Raw genomic sequence first — 5,387 nt, forward strand, 5'->3', positions numbered from 1 at the left:
TCTTTTTCATTATTACATATTATTATTATTATTATTATTATTATTATTATTATTATTATTATTATTATTATTATTATTAATGTTACTACTCTTATATAGGGAGTCCGGATAGCTCAGTCATTATAACGACTGGCTACGGGCTGGACGACCGAGGCGTCGGAGTTCGAGTCCAGATAAGGCCAAGAATTTCCTCTTCTCCACATTGTCCAGACCGGCTCTGGGACCCACCCAGCCTGCTATCCAATGGGTACCGGGGGTTCGTTCCCCGTGGTAAAGCGACCTGGGCATGAAGCTGACCACTCATTCCCAAATAGTGCCGAGGTCAAGAAAATGTGGATCTATATATCCACTCCCCCATATGCATTCATGGTGTAGTGCTTAATTAGTTGAGCACAGGAATTGTTTATTCACCTTACTGATATAGCACTTAAAAAGAAATGAAGGTTTAATTAATTATTGTTACTATTATCACTTTTACTGGTTTTATCAGAACTACGTTATTGCTTTTCTTCTTCTTTTATTATTATAATCATCCGTTTGCTTCTGCTTATTCTGTACGGTAGAAACAGTAGTTTTCTACTGCGCTGTTTCCGAAACTATCCTTGTGAATATTGTCTTCAATGTAAATTGTGAGTACACGCTGTGAGAACGGTATCTGCACTGTGCTTGTTCTATAATTCGCCATGTATCTGTTTTCTCGGCACATAAATGATAAAGAGTTTAATTGTGATCAACGCCCGATATTGTTTCGGTATTTAAACACGTCCTATAGAGTGACAGGTTTAAAATATGGCGCATTGTGCACATTTGTATGTTGTCGTGGATATGTTATGAAAAAATTACATAGATGGCTTGAAATTTAAGTTCCCGTACAATCTTCACGCAGTTTTGAGCCGTGTCTACTTGAACCATCATCACTCTGCAACCGGTAGTTATGCGAGAGTTTGCTCGACGTTTCGTTTGAACTCCTGGGAGACGTCGTCGTGGCCTCCTCGCTCCTCTTTTACGTTATACATAAGTCACATTTTGCTTTAACAGGACTAAGATGGCCATGATTTCCCAGGGGAGTTCAGACCCGCACTAGGAACAGTCGGGTCCATGAGCAGTTGAAACAAGTTCGCCTCTGGCGCAACTCTGACTTTACCCAGCCGCGCTAAGTTAGTTCAAGATTTCCGCATTGAAATTCCGTATCCAGACCCGAGATATACTGGACACAAGGCGGCATCATAAAATAACCGAATGATAAAATATATACATGATCGAATAATGAGCTTGAGTTCAAACAGTAAGAGGACTATGTTATAACCACCAAGTTAAGTTATCCAGAAAGGGAGATGCATGCCAAAGTATGTTATAAAAATTATGTTGTACTTACGATGGGTCATTAAGCAGTACCCTAGGAAGAATTATGGGGAGTGGAGGTACAGCTCCATCAATTTTTAGCGTGGCACTAGATGGATGCTAGTGTTCAGCTTCACGCCCCAATCGCTTTATCTTCTGGGAAAGAGCACTCGATGACCATTGTAAAGGAGGCCAGAGTCGGTCTGGATGCTATAGAGCAGAGAAATCTCTCTTTCCTCTACTTGGAATCGAACTCAGACGGAGCTATCGCAGTTCCTGGGTTATGCGTTATGGAGGTTTAACGAATTTTGAACCAACTGTTTAGGCTCTGTCAGTTTATCGGTGCATACAGATATATTAGTCTGTTACAGGGCGTTGTTTCATGCGCCAAAGATGTATTTTGCGGTTGTGTGTCAAGCGCAGTGGATCATTTGGTACTGTAAGACACGCTATGCTGAGTCTCTGTTATCTCGATCCGGTCTGAGCGAACCAGAAGCAAATATTGGTCCAAATTCTATGCATCCTACGACAAACATTTCCCGAGGAAGCTGTGTTCTTCCTCCTCTTCTTGTGTCAATAATCCGAGATCTTAACTTACCATCGAAACTTGTGTATGCATGGATCTTCCCTAGCCATCGCTAAAGAGAGCTATGCTTGCAAGCTGTTTCCGCTTCTCTCTTGCTTTCATTTCCTTCTGAATGGATTATAAACATTGTTTTTATAAGGAAGATTCCTACCGAAGGGCTATCTATGTAGATCATTTCTCGACTGATATATCTACGAGTAAAGTCACAGATATCGTAAAATTTACTGAATTTTATGGTCCATTGCTTAATTCACCTTTTCGTATTCCACATGCATCTCTATCGAGTCTGTTTAGAGAGAGATTGGGGGGTTATCGTCGATATGTTTCAGTCCGTCCAGAAGTCGAAACCTCTTGAATTCCTTCTCTTTTTTTTTTTATTGGCGCTACAGCCCCAGTGGGCCTAGGCCTACCTCCATGAACTTCTCCGTTCACTTAAATTTTCCTAGATCTTACACACTCGGTAGGACTCCTTGGGCGCGCACACACAAACTAAACATCCATGTCCTGAGTGGGATTCGAACCCACGATCCCGGTTTCCAAGCGAGCGAAAACAGTACATACCTTAGACCGCTCGGCTGCAGTGACCGACATTCCTTCTCTTTTTTTTTGTTCCTTGGCACTACAGCCCCAGTGGGCCTAGGCCTTCCTGCGTGAACTTCTCCGTTCACTTCGGTTTTTCTAGATTTTAGACATTCGGTGGGACTCCTTGGGCGGGTGATCAGCTCGTCGCAAGGCCTCTGCCTGTACACAAACACAGAAAAATGCACACTAAACATCCATGCCCTGAGTGGGATTCGAGCCCACGATCCCGGTTTCCAAGCGAGTGAAGACAGTACATGCCTTAGACCGCTTGGCTACCGTGACCGACATTCCTTCTCTTATCAACGTTAATTTGTTTCTCATTCAGTACCTTGTAACATTTGTATTTTAAACAGCTTAGTTAAATAACCAAGACACATATATTTGTGTTTAAAATCAGAGTTATTGCGAGACTGAAGCGGTGTCCTCCGTAATGCGGTACACATGAACGAAATTCTCACGTCGTTCTTAGCAATTTACTTTAAATATTAAGCCTACTTATGGTGCGTTTATAAAAATTAATTAACGGCTTACGTTTCAGGCATACGTTAATAAGCTCATTAATGACAATGGACGTTATTATGGGACATTTTGGCTGATAATTAAAATTCTCCGACAATTTTTTGATGAAAGACTCTTCATGAGAAATTAAAAGAAAAGCAGGTTCAGTGCTGTGAGCGTTGGCACTAGTTCCTAGAAAAGCAAACTTAATGACAGGCTTAACCTTCCACACATTTGAGCGCTGATTTTCGCTATAAGATTTTATCATTAATCAGTCCAGTAGTTCTTAAATTATGCTATTTTCTTTTTTCTATGGCTTTACAGCCCTTTCGACCTTGGCCGCGTGTTCAGTTTCTTAATTTTATACACAGTCAGTAGGACACAGAACAACACAAACAAAGAACAGATGCACACAGACATCATTGCCTGGAGTGGAATTTGAACCTACGAACTCAGTTTTCGAGCGGGCGAAGACGATTGATGCATTAGACCACGCGGCCACTGGGACCGGCCAAGTTATGACATGACGCAGTTACAACTTTTCTTGTGTTTAGTTTCCTTGAGTTCCTCGACAGGAGAAAGGAGTATCAGACATAAAATGTATATTTTATTTCTCCCTACATTTTTTTAATTGAAATATTTTTCGCTGCCATAAATACGCAGAGTTAGCTCGAGTTAGTAGCCGAGATGAGCACATAAACACTTGTAGGTCTTTGTTAATGTGTCCGTTATTTCTTTCCTATTGTAACAAAAAGTGAAAGGGCCCGACAACATTTAGTGATAATCTGCATTGTAGATTTTTAAAAAGTTTATTTAAACGGTTTGGGGGCACGCGGTAGTGTAGTTGATTGAGGCAATATGCCATCTGTTAGCCGGTTATCTAGAAAATATGGGAATCTCAAGGTCTCACAACCGTATGGGCCTCCACGGCCTGTTACAGGGATAGCTTTACCTGTTTAAAGGGTTTAGGCGCTGATGCTATTTCACAAAGAGATGGACAGATTTACATGACCTTCACATAAAGAGTACTTACTTTACTCACTCATGGACCTGAGCCCTTCTGGAGGACCCGCCAATTCTGCAGCTACTCAAGAATTTCCCAGTATTTTATTGAACCTGAAGGTTCATTACCATGTTCACAAGAGCACTCCACTGGTCCCTATCCTGAGTCAGATCAATCCAATCCACACCATCCCATCCTGTCTATCTAAGATCCATTTTAATATTGTCCACCCACCTACGCCTTGGTCTTCCCAGCGGTCTCTTTCCTTCTGGCTTCCCACCAATATCCTATACACATTCCTCGTCTCCCCCATTCGTGCTACATGCCCTGCCCACCTCATCCTCCTTGACTTGATCATTCTAATTATACTTGGAGAAGAGTAGAAGTTATGAAGCTTCTCATTATGCAGTTTTCTCCAACCTCCCGTCACTTCATCTCTCTTCGGTCCAAATATTCTCCTCAGCACCCTGTTCTCAAATACCCTTAGTCTATGTTCCTCTCTTAATATCAGAGACAAAGTTTCACACCCATACAGAATCACAGGCAAAATATAGTTCTGTACATTGTAATTTTTATGTTTTTAGACAGCAGGCAAGCAGACAAAAGGTTCTGGACTGAATGGTAGCAAGCATTACCAGAATTCAGCCTCTCTTCAAACAACATAAAGGAGAATCAATTCATATTTGGATACTCTCTCATTAAATAACAATAAAGGGAATACAGTTTTACATTAAGACTCCGTCGGCACACTACTGCTGATACCATTCATCCTGCTGATGCTATTGGTACGAAACAGTTCCGAAAATTTAAATTTAGAGTTAATGCCGTGAAGACTGATTTTATTTTGCTGCGGACTGAAACGGCTCTACTTTGCAGAGGATCAAACGGAGTGATGCAGCCGGAAGAGAGCTTTGAGATGCTTTCCAGTGTAGAGAAGCCTTTTTATTGCTAACATTTCGCATAAGTCTTTGCTTTCCTTTTATGGATTTTCGTATCTGTATTGATTATTGTTTTTTTTTGTCTTTTACAGATCGTGAGGTAAGTGGATTGCAGTGACCTGTTTATACCCAAGACTGGTAGGTAGGTGGTTGCAGCGTGTGTCTCTGCTACATTCCTTTTCATTTATATGCATTTTCAGACCCTGTTGCATATTACGTTCTGTATGGACTCTGTGCTGTAGGTCAGTGAGTGAGACCCGCAGTGAGACCTTCACACGATGTCGTGACTTCATTTTCAGACGTTGGTCCCTATTCATATATAGTATTTTGTATTTGAAGAAAGCAATCTTTTGGGATTTAGCACCGTGTATAAGTGGTGTTAACCGACGTTTCGGAGGAACGTATTGCCTCAATCTTCCGGGTAGAAGAAAACATATAA

The 5,387-nt window shown here is 41.3% G+C and overlaps 1 long non-coding RNA gene across 1 annotated transcript in view; it reads left to right on the top strand.

The window, feature by feature from the left end:
* The window catches only part of LOC117282225, a 412,080-nt gene that overhangs the window by 260,356 nt on the left and 146,337 nt on the right, over positions 1 to 5,387 (top strand). Inside the window, exon 3 of the long non-coding RNA XR_004512888.1 lies at positions 5,041 to 5,048. This is a non-coding gene — a long non-coding RNA (uncharacterized LOC117282225). The remainder of the gene's footprint in view (positions 1 to 5,040; positions 5,049 to 5,387) is intronic.

The sequence above is a fragment of the Cryptotermes secundus genome, unplaced genomic scaffold, assembly GCF_002891405.2.
Source record: "Cryptotermes secundus unplaced genomic scaffold, Csec_1.0 scaffold159, whole genome shotgun sequence".
Classification (NCBI taxonomy): Eukaryota; Metazoa; Arthropoda; class Insecta; order Blattodea; family Kalotermitidae; genus Cryptotermes; species Cryptotermes secundus.